Source organism: Mesocricetus auratus, unplaced genomic scaffold, assembly GCF_017639785.1.
Source record: "Mesocricetus auratus isolate SY011 unplaced genomic scaffold, BCM_Maur_2.0 Super-Scaffold_6730, whole genome shotgun sequence".
Lineage (NCBI taxonomy): Eukaryota > Metazoa > Chordata > Mammalia > Rodentia > Cricetidae > Mesocricetus > Mesocricetus auratus.
The window spans coordinates 100172180-100187588 of record NW_024429184.1 but is presented as its reverse complement, the minus strand read 5'-3'; the positions used below and the strand labels follow the sequence as shown (position 1 = coordinate 100187588).

General features: G+C 40.8%; 1 pseudogene; it reads left to right on the top strand.

The window, feature by feature from the left end:
* Positions 1-1221: 1221 nt before the first annotated feature.
* Positions 1222-13433, top strand: LOC110340715 (annotated as a pseudogene).
* Positions 13434-15409: the final 1976 nt, after the last annotated feature.

The window sequence follows — 15409 nt, the reverse complement described above, 5'->3', positions numbered from 1 at the left end:
TGTGCTCTGTACGGCTCCTGCTCTCTGTGGCTCGTGCTGTATCTCACCCGTCCCTGTCACTCCTCTCACATCCTTTCGAATTTCTTTTTTCTAATTTTTAAACTTTTACAAAAAAACAAGTACCCTGGTCAGTCCAGAGTTCCAGGGCAGCACAAAGCAAAGGGACCAGCACTCTGCTATGGCAGCCATGACAGGCTACCATGTGCTTGCCTGACCTTGCCTCCTGTCCTAGTCACCAGAGGTTAGAAACCCTACTCGTGGCAAGGAACCAATCAGAAGTTAGCTGTTGGAGCTGTGCTTTACCACTGTGGGTGTGCTTTATGATACTAGTGCACAACAGTGATGTGCAGAGCATAGCAACCACCCTGGGAGGGCCTATGGACCATAACAACCAGCTGACCAATCAACACAAGACAGGTCACACAAGCCAAAAGAACACCAATCCTGAGACTGTTGCATACCCCTAGACACTCCCCTTGCCCTACCCAATATATTGACCACCTGGTTTCTAGGGGGTCTTTCTCCAGCCATCTGCCAAGCTAATGCGGTTAGCTCATTAACAACAATAAAGACCCTTTGCTTTTGCATTGAAATGGCTCTCTTCGTGATTTTGGGGTTTCTGAATTTGGGCACAACAAAAGGACCCCTTTAAAAAGAAAGAGCCTCTCCCAGACAGGACTTTTCCTGTCACCTACTTCTGTCCTGTTTCTGTGTCTCTTTACCTTATTTTCTTACCTTCCCCTCAATAAAACTTTCAGTATGAGTCACAGCTACAGGTTTCTGTTCTCCCATCCACACGCCGTCCATCCTTGTGGTCCCAGCACATGGGACTGGATTCCTGCTACCTGAGGCTCCAACCCATTATTCATTATTCCTAACAGACATAATCTCTGTTTCCCTAGCAACAGGATTTGGGGCTAAGAGTAGATACACAAAGAAAAGAAAACTGAATAAAAGAACAGAGATGTGAGTAGAAGATGCTGCTGGAGGGTGAGTCATAGAACATATGCATTTAATGCCTCCAAACTTCCTTGCTCCTTGAGTTCTGAAGCCCATCACTAGGGAACTGAGCAGATGAACCAAAGCAAATGGCACCAACCATAGAAGGCGATGCACAAAGAGGTCAGGCAGCAACCAAGGAAGACGAAAGTATAAATCCTCCCAATTTCATGTCCTTTATGCAATGGTTTGAGGAGGCTCTGGAGAGGGTCTCTTACGGGAATGCCTCACTACGTGCTGGAAGCCAAATTTTTGTCCTTTCTCAGTTTGAAATCTGCCTGTTACATTAACAAGGTACTTTGCCACATTCTCGCTACATTTAGTAGTGAATTACCCATTGTGATTATTGGCAGGGTAAATGTTGGCATCTAGACTCAACTTACACATCACTAGGGCTGTGATCCCTGCCAAATCCCTCCCGTGACTAAGCTCCGATTTCAGGTAACAATGTGATATTCATCACCAGCCCCTCTCCTTTAAAAAGTTTGCAATTTTAGTTTGTTTTCCTTTAAGCTAAACACATATGTTTGGTATATTTATATACACACAGCCTCACTTTGAAACTGTTCTCCCGTGCAATGGAAATTTCATTTTGCACCTGAATTAACCCAAGAGCTACATGGACAAAATAATTTTCTTCTGTACAGAAATATAGCAGGTAATAAAGCTGTCTTTGTAGGAAAGTGAAAACTCACTACGTAAAAAGCACTAATTTGGTGACTATGTTAAACACACTTTCATATAAAATAGTTCCGGCCCTGGAGGAGCTCGTAACCAGTGAAGGGGGTGAGGTGGGGGAAAGGGCCCTTATGAACTTTGGAAAACCGCCAGACAAAGCCAGCAATAAGTGCTAAGGGACTGGTGTAGAGGAAAGGGTCTTGCGAACTTCGCAGGAGGGAAGCATTGGTTTAAAGTGGAGTGGCCTGGGAAACCTTGTGTAGCTGGAAATTGAGTTGTGGTAGAACATATGCATAATCCCAGTATTCATTAAACAAAAGCAGGAGGATCATGAGTTCAAAGCCAGCCGGGAGAACATAAAAAGGCTCTGTATCAAAATAAACAAGGCTGGCAAGATGGCTGAGCACCAAATGCAGGTGCTTACCACAAAGCCTGGCAACCCAAGTTCTAACTCTAGGACCGAACGGTGGAAGGAGAGAGCTGACTCTTGTAAATAGTCCTCTGACCTGCATGGCGTGCACTCATGTGCACACACACAAAACAAAGAGGCAAATGTAATCAAAATTAAAAACAGATAACAGTATAAAAAACAACAAAAAACAAAAAGTAAGAGTAAAGAAAGACCTAGATGTCCAAGAACAATGGGGGCAGAAGGATAATAAAAAGTAGGGATGCTAATAGATTAAAACATTAAGGAAACAACTTGTATTCGTGGAAGTTAGCAAGTGGGCAAATAACTGTTCAGGTCCAGTAAGATCAACACTGTCCTATTTGTTAGGGATATAAAAGTGATGAGGTCGTTATCATTCCAAGGTCCTGAACAACAAAAGCTTGATTTGGTGCTGGAGAGGCGGCTCATCATTTCAGATGGCTTACAAAGTCTGTAACTCCAGTCCCAGGGATCTTATGCCATTTTCTGATGTCTGCAGGTACAAGGCATACATGTGGTACACAGACATACATGCAAGCAAAGTACCTCTAAACATAAATTTAAATTAAATTATTGTTTATTGTTATTTACCTTTTGCAAAAAGCATAACATAACATAGCCTGAAGGACACTGCCATCAGACTGCCCTAGGCTCCATCCCTGCTGTTTTTCATTACACAACCTTGCACAGGTCGTACAGTTATGAATCTCAGATCCTCAGTTGTAATAAAGGCACAATGATGCCTTCTCTCTAAGGTTGTTATAGTAAATAAGAGAAAGAAAACCTTTGATGGGAAAGGGATCAACCACCAGCAGTTAGCGATGGTTCAGTATGCCATACTTATCCCCAACACTCGCTGCATCCCACAAAATAGCTAACATACAACGATATTGATCAAAGTGACCGAGATCATTCAACCAAAGCCCACTAAAGACGGTTACATCCCAGACACCTTGTCAGGCCAGCAGGAGTTGACCTCCAAAGGGAAGCACATGGGCTCAAGTCTTTCAGATACATAGCTGCAGTATAGGTAAACTTAACTACTCTCAATTGTACCTTTCTTATGTAAAAACCAAAAATAGAGCTGGGGGGAGATCTCTTTGTGTTAAAGGGCTTGCTACACAAGGCTGATGACTTGATTTCAATCCTCAAAACCCAGGTCAAAAGCAGGATGAGGTTGATATGTATGTCTTCCTAGCCCTCCAAGAGAAAATGGGAGGTAGAGACAGAGGAATCAGCTGGAAACTTGGGGGTCTGCTACCTTGGCCATATGTGGGGCTAAACCAACAATAACATCCCTTCCTCAAAACAAAGTGGAAAAAGGAATACCACCCTGAAAGGTTTCCTTTAATCAATACAAGCACTGCATGGAACACACACACACACACACAAACACACACACACACACACACACACACCCATGCATACCTCTTAGGAGATGATTGCAATAGGTTATAAAAGCACATAGTAATGTTCAAAATTATTAGGTGCACTTTGAAATGCCCCAATGAACTGGATTCAGTCCGCCAGATGGCCACTCCTTTCTTTTACTCCCTCTGTGGGGGGAACAGAATGAACTACAGCGAGTTTTCTTCCTTTGGAATGACAAATGCTACATAGAAAGAATCATGTGAAGAGTGACAAAATACAGATGGGGTAGTTAATTTTATTTGAGAACACACTGTGTAACAGAAATTGTTAGGAATGCCTGCATGAGTTCATACTAATGGTATAGTGCACTGATTCGTCCTTCCAGCTGAAATACTCATCCTGGAAGAAAGGCAGAAGCTCAGAAAGTCAGAGCCTCCAAAGCTTAGACAGCTCAAAGAGCTCCAAGAGTTAGTTACAAGGCCCTGTTCCATGTATACAAAAGCAACAGTGTTTAGGGACAGTCATGGAGCTGACTATAGGCAGTATAAAGCCTATGGGGGACATGATCTTCATGAACTGAAGCCCATGCCTGGTGGGCTCTTCAGAGTCTTTGAGTTACCAGTTTTCTATAAGGTACCCTTCATCTATGTTCCTGTAAGTAACACAAATAAACTCACTGCTTTTCCAAGTTGGAGTTCGGTGATATTATTTTTTTTATCTGTTGTCAATGCCCTATGTGAGACAAATGTGTTTGGCTCATGTCTTCCTAGGTAATGTCATACCACAAATGGTTACATGAGTCTACAAAGATACTTCTTTGTAGACATTACAGTTTTTACTCAAAACTTTTGTATGACTTTACTTGGAAAGACATGAACAGACAAACACCTACTAACCCCAGACAGGACACTGTTGACAGATTCTACCAAAGTCCAACCTGGCAAACCAATGAGTTCATCATTGGGGTTACTCACAGGAATATGGGTAAAGGAGTTTCTTAGAGGAGTAGAGAAGACTCAAAAGCAGTTGTAGCTTGAGTACTGACTCACAGAAGCTGCTTCTGGGGTGTTTTCTGCATGACTTGTAGGCAGTTCACACTTCAGAGTCTCCTCTGTATGCTGGGGGACGGCCTTGCAAATCTCACTAGTTCCAGCTTTTTCAGACTTGTATTGTGCACATCTTGAGTCTAATGAGTCTCCCTCCCTCCTTCCGCCAGGAGAGAACATTTCAATTCACATTTTGGTGCTAGTCACCATATTCATTCAAAGAAATGTCAATATGTCATTCAAAAGAAAATTTTACAGCAAAATAACTTTGGTGCTAAAGAAAGAAAAAACTTTGGCTTTGGCAGTCTTCAGTAAAGTTCAGGACAAAAGAGCAGGAAGCAGGATCTATCTGCTTTAATAGACTGTTTTGTTTCAATTTAATCTGTGTCTGGTTTAGTAAATCAAGATGGCCACACTTGCCAGAGAAATGGGGAGTGAAAGGATTTTAAATAGGCAAATTTCATAGCTTTTGGTGGGCCATGCCAAGGTATATCACTAAGCAAACTCCAAGAACAACAGAATTGGTGGAAGAAGTTTATTGGGAGAGAAAGGAGGTGGAGAATGAAAGAGCAAACAACAAAAAACTATAGGGACGTGAAAGGCCGACAGACAGAACAGGGAAGAGGAGCAAGACACAAGAAAGGCAAGAGAGAGAGAGCTGTGTCTGGCAGACACTTTGAAGGGGTGCACATGTCATATAGCTGAAGGTGCCTGGCAACAGCAGGAATTGGTGCTGCAGCAGGAACTAACATTCCTCCCTTTTGTTTATTGTAAGAGGTAAGGGAATTGCAAGGGGGAGCTTGTATTATGGGGATGGAGGCACCGTGTACTTTAGACTGCTTCCTGTTGTCTAGGGACATTGGCATCTTTGGGAGACCTGAGAAAGCTGGGTTGGTGGCCAAGTCCTGGGATAGCTGGCTGCTTTACTTGCTATCCAGGCTCCAGGCTCAGTGGGACCACACAGCACTGGGAAATACAGGCCTAGTTGAATCAGTCTGTGAGGTTGGACCACTTGGGGTAGCCATTTAGAAGCTGTACAGAATGCAGAATTTGAGGTGACACCTGGACCTGGCAAGATGCTGGCAGAAGATAAAGTTAAGGAGTTTAGAGGAAGGGAAGTTCCAAAGCCAAGGGAAGGTGGAGGAGATCCCACCCTCAGGAACAAGCAGTAGGTGAGGAAACTTAGGCTATTGATTGACAGTATTTATCTGGAGACCATTCCACCTGTGAGAGGCAGAGCCAAGTCAACTCCCTAGAGATTACTGGAATTTTTTTGGATTTTACAAAAAGAAAATGTGACACTCTCAACCAGCTTCAATTTGACAGAGTGAATACATGAATGGTTGAGGCACCCAGAGTTCTAGCTTATTATGTGCCCTGAATTAATTAATCAACAACAATGAGGAAGAGATATGCTTCGGTGACATCAGGGAAGTTGGACATTGGATCTCAGATGTGAGGGCACAAGCCTGCTGATGAAAATGTCTTGGATTTTTTTATGGTGAATTTTCCTTGAAATGTAAATAAAAGAACACAAAAGACAGTATTTCATTGTATAGGCCATTGCCTGGAATTTTGGAAGTGCCTTTTGGGTTATCATAACAATCTTTATTAGAAACAATTAGATTTTTAGAAATTTGGGATACTTACTAATTCTATGAATTTGGACTAATAAAACATAGTAATCATACAGCTCTCACATAGAAACACTTTTATTGTTTTTGAAATAAAACTTACAAAATAGCTCTAGGTCCTCAAACAATATATAAAGAACACCCACAAATGAATACGTAGTCTGCCTGTCAGGATAGTCCAAAGAGACATTTGTCTTCCCCTTTTTGGCTATCAAATATGCAAAGAATAGACCCCCAAGAAATTAGAATTTCCCCAGGAACCTCCTGCTGGGAAAAGAAAGGGCTGAAGCCTTGAGGGCAGCCAAAGGAAGAACTGACAGAAGATCTTAAACTTTATCTCTCCTTGTGGGAGACACTTGCAGCTGAGGCAGTGGTGGTCTTAGATGTACATAGCTCTCGCTTTCTGTTTAAAACCTACCCTCATGTGAAGACCACCCCTTCCATGATCAACTTGGGAGATCTCTGGGATCTGTCTTTTTTCTTAATGTAGCTACATTAAAGAAATCTCCCCTTTCTGCTTTTTCACTATTAATTCAGCTACTTGAATTGTTTTCTTAAGAATGGGTGGTCAAATCTGGCTCATGGGATATGGGCTTTGACCTATAAGTTTGGTAACAAATAGGAAATTAATTATTAGTAGCTGTTTTATAAATACAGGGAGCCTTTAAAGTAAAGGGCTAATTTGTTTGGCCAAATGACAAGATTTCATGCTGGTCCTTCTGAAACTACAAAAGCTTATTTTTTTGATAATTATAGGACTTTGGGAGTAATCCCAGTTCTACACTTATCTTATTCTGGAATGGTTTGGGAAAATACCAGAGTAAATAATCCAAGTTATACACACTCAACACATTCTGCATTTAACCAATGACACCAAAGAGCAAAGGAATTAATTCTCTCCTCAGCAAGACTATTTTTTTGGCCAGAACTGAGCTCAGGGTCCAAGGTAAAGATAAATCAGTAATGAAAATCTCTATACTGGGATTTCTTGGATGAGAGAAAATGTGAAGGGAAAGTCATGTTATGGATGATATTTCCTTCCTTTTGTTAATCTTCCTTGCTGTTTTCTAGGCTATTCCTTGCTCCTGCCCTTAGTTCTTCGGTTTTCTAGGTTCAGTGTGCTCAAACTCTCCCCTGTTTCTGCTTTGTCAAGTCCTTTTTCAAAGAACTGTTTTCCCTTTCTTTCACTTTCTATATAGTCATGGAACCAGCTGGGTTTAAGGGTGTACATGTGCATTCATGCACATTCATGCACATGCACCCAGGTTGGAAACTAGGACATGTTGAGTGGCAGAATTTGAAACCCAGCAATCAGGACTGGCAAGGTTATGGCCATGCTCTCTTAGAACTGCTGTATATTGATAGGAAGCCTAGACATGGCGGGGATTGCCTGACTGTAAGTTACCTGGGGCTAATTTCAGAGTTCCTCACCACTGCACCACCCTGTCAGCCTCTTGACTGCAATTAGCTGTAGGCTACATGATACTACAACATCTTTAAGAAGCCATCTGAAGTACTAATAGAAGCTTGAATTTGATAGTACTTCTAACATCAATTGACATGTGCATAAATGTCTAAAGAGCAGTGAGTTTACAAAGACTGAATCTTAGAAAAAAAAAACAAAGGAAAGGGAGTCAAACATTAAGATGAGAGTCAGATAATGTTACCCGAGACTCTTATCCTCAAGGTTCAAGAAGTGAAGTCAGGCAGCCCAGAGGAATCATTTGGTTTAGAGTTCAGAATTCCTCTAATCCCTTTGGCCGGTTAAAGGGACATGATCAGTCTGCTGTGCATCTGTTAGTGATTGAAAGCAAATGGGAAGCATTGCGTGAGTTCCTGTCCCAGGAACATGCATTGGGCAAGGTTATTGTGAAAGTAAACATTGTAAATCACGGCTGACCCAAGCTGACTAATAAACACCGACATGCTACCAACATGTGGAAACCAACGCTTTCACAGACACAAAGCAATGAAGAAAAGGCATGAAATAGCTCATTACAAAAAAAACATGTTATTTCCTATACGATCCTCTATATTTAGTCTTAGAAAAGAAAGGTACATTTAATTGATGCTCTCTTGGGAATTCCCCTGCTTCATTTTCTTAGCTTCTTCCTTCACAGGACATCTAGGAGTTGACAAAAGGAGTCTGATTATCTAAGGTCACTTTACAGCCATTTAAACAAATATTGCTGGCAGGTTGCATTGGTAAGATTCCCATATGGGTTGTAATGGGCTGTGATTAAGCAAAAATAAGATTCATGTTAAGCAAGGGGTGTTACTCAAAAAGAAAAGAGTTATGGTAAGGCCAAGCTATTTGGCACTTACCCCCACTGCAGCAACCCATTAATACTGCAAGCTGGGTTTGTGCTCCTTCTCTGCATGCCTACCTTAATGATGCTTGCCCACTTCCATGTGAACCAGGAAGGGGGAGACTCCCTGTGGGGAGGCAATCAGACAGCTCAGGAAACTCAGAAATCCATCAGGATTTCTCATAGCCAAGGGTTGAATGGAAACCTTTGCTCTAAGCCAAATGTGTTCAACTCAAACATCACTCTACGCTTCAGGAAGACAAATGCCACGTGCTTTTTTCTCATCTGTGATGCCTAGATTTTGTATAGATTCATACACACATACACAATTACACGGGGCATGAAAGCAAGATTATCTAAGGGAAATCAATAGGAATTGATTATGGTGGGGGTGGGAGGAGGAAGAATCAGGTGAGGGGTGAATAAAGTCAAAGTCACGTATAGTGGTATGAAAATGTTTTATGTAGTCTATCATGTACAGCAAATAGATACAATGTATAATAAAAGTCAATAAATGCAATTACAAAATACATAGTGAAACAGTTTCACCAGAGGAGACAGAGAGTGCTAGCCACCAGGTAGAAGAGAGTGGAAGGGCAACTTTAGAGAAGAGAGAGAGAGAGAGAGAGAGAGAGAGGGAGAGGGAGAGGGAGAGGGAGAGGGAGAGGGAGAGGGAGAGGGAGAGGGAGAGGGAGAGGGAGAGAGAGAGAGAGAGAGAGAGAGAGAGAGAGAGAGAGAGAGAGAGAGAGAGAGAGAGAGAGAGAGAGAAAGAACCTTAACACTTCAACAGCAGGTTAACCCAGAATTAAGAAGGAAAAAAAAGGACAATAAGACAATAAAGTGCAACCTTTGGAACCTGCCCTACTTGGTCTAAACAATAGATTTAACTTTGTTTATTTTGCTACTATCCTCTTTCTAAACCACCACATACACTCTGAACTCACTTTATTTTTCTTATGTTCTTTTTGTTTGTTTTTTCGAGATAGCCCTGGCCATCCTAGAACTCAGACTACAGACCAGGCTGGCCTCAAATCCACAAAAGATCCTCCTGACTCCTCCTACTGAATGCGGGGTTCAAAGGCATGTGCCACCACTGCCTGATCCTATGTTTTTACTAACAGACAAATTCTAAGTTTTACTTCATGTCTACTGGTATTGTTATTGTTGTATTTTTATGGTTAATTGCCAAAAAATATGTTTGTTTGGTGGGAAAATTTGGGTCATCTTAGACTCATCTTAATGAAATTCAAGAACTGATTTTGTAAACCTGTTCTCATCTCTGTTAAGTAAGTATAAGAACTGACTTTTGCAAAGTACTGTTATTACCAGCTTATTGTTTAGATTATTATGTGAATATTATTAAACTATTTCTGGAGGAATGCTGGTATTATAACATAAAATAAAAACAATGATAAGTAGGTAAATATTAACTATTCCAAAGAAAAGTTTTCCAAATGAACAACAGTAAAGCAATCTTAGGGAATGTGTGGTGATGCTCAAAGTATTCTGAAATATTTATAGTTCTTCTTAGGCAGCTTCCATAGCCCTGTCAGGTCAGTGAATGAAAGCATACATTGAATTTTTGTTTTTTATCCCATCCAGGAGCTTTTGAAATTGTTTTATATGGGAATCTAAATTGCTAGATTTGTTCTCAGTGGAGCTCAAAAGCAAAGGCATACTCATTCACATTCCTTGGTCTTTTGCAACTGTAATGAGAGCAACTTTGGAAAATCTATGCTACTACTATCATTGCGAGAGGAAAAAAATCTACAATTTAACATAGCTCTAGACTCCACATCTGCTTGGTGATGTCTGTCTGATAGCTGTGGTGTATTTCTACTTGTAGATTAGAAGTTGTATTTAGAGAAAGATATCTGACAGAAATTCACCTTGCTTTTAAGAGAAAGTGTAACTGAAGACCCCATCCTTGGTGTATAGGCTACCTAGTGTTACACAGTGTAAAGATACCAAGTGGCGCACTTCTTTTGCTTATACCTTTTCTCTCAGAGACCTTGGAGCCTCTACTCTAGGAAGAACACTCCTTCCTTAAGGATCTACTGGAGGGTAACCTTCTCTTTGATTTTTTTAGCACAACTGAAATATGCCAGATGGTTCCAACATAATACATTAAACATTTAAGTGTCAAAATAGTGTAGTACAACTGATGACTGAGTAGTCAGTAGCAAGAAGCATCTTATCTAAAGGAAATCAGGAAAGGCCTGTAGCTTCCAGGAGATATGGTCCCAGTGGGGAGAGAAGATGTTCAAGCATAGGAAGGACACTCAAATGAATGAGGCAACCGGAAAATATGATAGATGCCAACCGGGGTGCATGTTTTGGCTCTGCTAATGTTTTTGTGTTCCCCTTTCCATTCTTAAATGCCATGATCTCACTATTTACTACCTCCTCTGTAAACTTTTCCCACACAATCTGATTGTATTAGGAAGAAGGGCCTCTGGGAGGTGATTATGTCATTAAGATAGAGGAATGATGAATGAAATTAGAGCCCTTTGAAAAGAAAGTCCAAGGAGAGTCTTTACATCTGCAGTGTGAAGACACAGTGAAGATGATGTCAGTCAGAAACGACCCTTGACTTGACACTGGCCACAATGTTATGTTGATCTTAGATTTCTCAGATTCCAGGACTGGGAAAAATAAATATTTTGTTCATAAGCTACACAGTTTATGGTATTTTAATGTACTCTTTAGCAATAACACCATGGTTCTGCATCACAGGAATGTTCTAATAATCTCCACCAAAGAATAATGAAGACTCATGCCCGTTAATATATCAATAAGCTCCCTCTATTTCTATCATGGTATAGTATTGGTTACAGACTAACCTGAGACATAAATTTTGATATTAATTATCTAGTAAGCATCTTAACTAGGATGATACGAAAGCAAGCAAAGACAGTTGTGTGTACATGGAGTTGCCACAGTGAAGAAAATGCCAACAACATCACAAACCTGGTTTCTAGAAGTATTTTGAGCTCACATCTGGATAATAAATTCCTTCCTCCATTGTTCTTTCTGCACCTTTTGCTTTCCCCCAGCAATTTTTCACCTGATTTGCAGTTCTCTGATGAGTTTACCTAAAATCTCATTCATTAGTTTCTGTCTGTGTGACTCTGTTGAGCTTCACTACAGAGGTAACAGGCTCTGCACCAGGGAGAAATAGCTCTTGTCTACCACTGCCATAGTGTCAAGCCTACTCCTCCTGATAACTATGAAAAACAACCCAGCAAGTCCAAGCATCTTATTTTTCCTTTTTAGAAAATACAAGTATTACCTATGATGGGCAGAAGTATCTTCTAGAGCAATTTTGAGGAATGCCTGCATGAGTTCATAGTAATGATGTCTTGATCTCCTAAGTAGTATTGGTACTAGGGATTTAGAATGGATAGGGAGCATGAGCATTTAAAAAAATGAACAAACAAAAACATGGCTTCCCTGTGTTTCTAGAAGTTGGAGAGTTGCATGTGATAAACACAAATAAGCAATTGTTTTACTATGTTTTTCTTACCCTACCTCTAACAATTTCACAGTTAGTAAAAATGCCCTGAGTCTTCAGGAAATGGGTCTTCTCATTCTCAGCTTTGATTTTATTGTACATTTGTCTCTTCCTCTAGCATTTGTATCTTGGTGAGAAATCAGAAGTGAAGATGAGTTAAGGACAGACTGTAGAGTGCCACTTCGGGTGAAACAACCTATGTTGTGCTTTTATCACTAGGCCTTATGATTATCTTTCATTTCAATCTTTATACCAATCTATCAACTAGCCTCACCTCCATCTGCCTCCCACTCCTATTCCATAACTCTGGCCCCAGGCCAATTCCAAAAACATATTGATAACACAGTAATCTATTGCTTTCCTATGCAACAAGGATATAAGACATCTACTTCTTTAAATTAACATAGAAAATGAGCCCCAAACTGCTCAAGTATGTTTATATTTTTACTTAGAAAATTACTCCTCCACTGTTCACTGATGTATTTCTCATTTTGACACAATCAGATCCTTAAATAATATCCAAATACTTGAAGTATTTTTACCTTCCTAGTTTTTCTTCAAGTTGTTTGGAAGATCCTTAGATATTTTCTTCATTTAGAAGATTGATATCTACCCTTCATGATTCATCTCAAGTATCATTTCAAAATTATTAACCTATAACAGGGACATGATATTTTTCTGAATTTATTTTATTGAAAATCTCTAGTCAAGTCTTGTAGGACTGGTTTTCCCCAGTCAAATCTTGTGGGACACATTTTATAGAATCAATTTGTGGCGAATACTAGGCTAAGTTCTGATGTTACCATTACTGTGCTAGGGGAGCAGGAAGGCTTAAGCTAAGTTCAAAGTCAAGACTGCAAAATAAGGGAGAGGGAAGTAGGCTAAGGAGATACTTGACACCCTAAGCAATGGAACCATGGAACCCAGACTTTACCTTGATTGGTATGGCAAATATAATAATTTAAGGACTGTTGAATGCCAGAGTCTGTCACCTTGAGCAGGGACAGCACTATAGGCCGAGCTGGGTCTCTAGGGGAATGGGAGTGTAGATTGAAAAGTGCAGACCACCAAGGCACTGCTTACTTCTCCAGTTCTGATCCACTCCTGTAGCAGGGTTCTAATCTAGCCTGAGTCTGCCGCCTCCTGGTAGACCAGAGCTCCCAACTCAGTATCTTTCCTGTAGCAGCTCCCCTCTCCAGGTGACCAGACAAGAGTTCCAGACCTGTGTTGCTTCCTGGGACATTGAGAGACCAGCCAAGTTCATTGAAGTTTATTGGCAAGCAGTTAGTGTGCCTGGATCAGGGGCTACCACTGGAATGGTGTCTGGTTATTGGTTATGCCAGGTTTCCCAAACAGCAGCTCTTCTTTTACGTCATTCTGGACCTTGCCCTGTCTGTGACCATTGGAGCTCTTTCATTGATGGTCGCCTTCCTCATGCTCTTAGCCATTTGACACTCCCTGGGGTCATCCAGCTGTCCCTGCTACTTCAACCCCACGCCAGTCCTGGTGCTGGAGTGGGCTAAGCTTTGCCACTAAACATGACATTTCTCTTTTTAAAAAATGTTGAATGTCAGTTTGAACTTACATGTTTTCTGCACAGAAGACAATTTTCCTTAGTTACCTCTCCCTGCAGGTTGCTCTGGCTATCTGAGAGTTCTGTTCATGCCCAGTTTTGTGATCCCTTGTCCAGTTCATGATGACCAGCTGCTGTCTCAGTGCATGATCACTTGATGTTCCACAGTCAAGCACTGTGTCACCAACAAAGCCTGGCAGCAGGCCAGAAGCTATTTCTCAAATGCCATGCCAAGCTCTATTGAAAATGTCATGACCTTGCTCCAGATACACAGGGCATGAGCCATTATTCTACTCCTGGGGTTTGGCAAAAGTACCTGAAGACATCTTGCAGTATCAGCACTGACTGATGACACTTTGTTTTGTCTTAAAGAAAACAGTGGACATTTGCTGCCTAGCTGTCATGCTAATATCCACAGATATTTCTACAGATTTCCCCTTTCTTGTTGTACAGTTACTTGAGAAAATGAAGGTATGTCTCTCAAAAGAGACTAATGAGAACTTGAATGTACAATTGCTAAAATATCTCAGGTTACTTTCTCTGATATTGTCTGAAAAAATGGCTTAAGTTAGAAATTACATGAGAAGTTTTTGAATTATAAAAGAAACATCAACCTTTGGGCCATCTGTCCCTACTATTTTTGGATGACTGAAGCTGAGTTATAATTTACTGTCTACCCAGTATCTCTGTACTAGCATCTCTGTACTAGTCCATAACAAGATCCTCTTGCAGTCAATACAATTATGGTATTGTACAATATGCCCACCTGGCTCCCTACATTGCCACATTGTCCTCACTGTTTTGGGTTCTTAGCTGTTCTACAATGGACTTTTCTCCTGTCAGCCATGTAGAACAGAAAAGGGCCACCACGGAGCTTTGTAATGCCATTTGTGCTTCTCTGACAAGTTCATTCCTCATGGCCACTCTATGAAATATCACTTGGGGCACAATCTAGACTTATGACTCTATTCCAGCATGACTGTCTTTGAGGTTTTCAATTCCTTTCTGTCCTATCTGCTAAAAGGATTCTGTCAGTTCAGTGACTCCATGAGGACCATCTTTCCCTATGCTTTCAGGAGTAGTTCTAGTTGCTAGTTCAATCATTTCCCAAGGTCTTTCCCCGAATATTACATCCTCTGTATTTCCAGAGAATGCTCTCATATAAATTTTCTTGTATCTAATTTTGTTATTTGGCATAGGAATCAAGGACTAAGAATCCAATCCTTTCAAACATATCATGACTAGTTCTTATAGCTCCCTTGGGGAACAGCCTCTTTTTTTCCTATGGGGTTCACATGACCCTAGCTAAATCAAATATTGATTCAACACCTGTTATAAGTTTATTGGAGGTGGAAGAACCCTAAAGCTGACATTCTAATCAAATAGTGGGGGCAGTAATAGGAACTGCTTTTCCTCAAAAGCCATAACTATAAGAATGACTCTTCTGGCATTGGTTGACCAGTTAGCTAAGGATGTATCTCTAATGAGCCATCTCGATGGCAGAGTTTCTTGTAGATAATCTGAAGTCTCAGCTTCACCTATGTATTCAAGGCTGATCTGTTTAGCCATGGCTCCCTTGCACTCTCCTAAATGCTCTTTCTTAGGCAACTCTTATGCAATCTCTGTGCATGCACACTTTTCTCCTTCAGAGTGTGTTTCTCACTCCAATCTAAGGAAGCATATACCTTCCAGTTGTCCTCTTATTTATTAGTGCTCCACATGTTCCTCTCCAAATTATAGAAACAATATTGAAATTCATTTTCAGGTGGTGATGCACCACATCTTCACAATGAGAAGTGGCGTTTGATGTTTTAAGGCAGGACAACACTAGCAGGATAAGGTTATTTACAAAAGA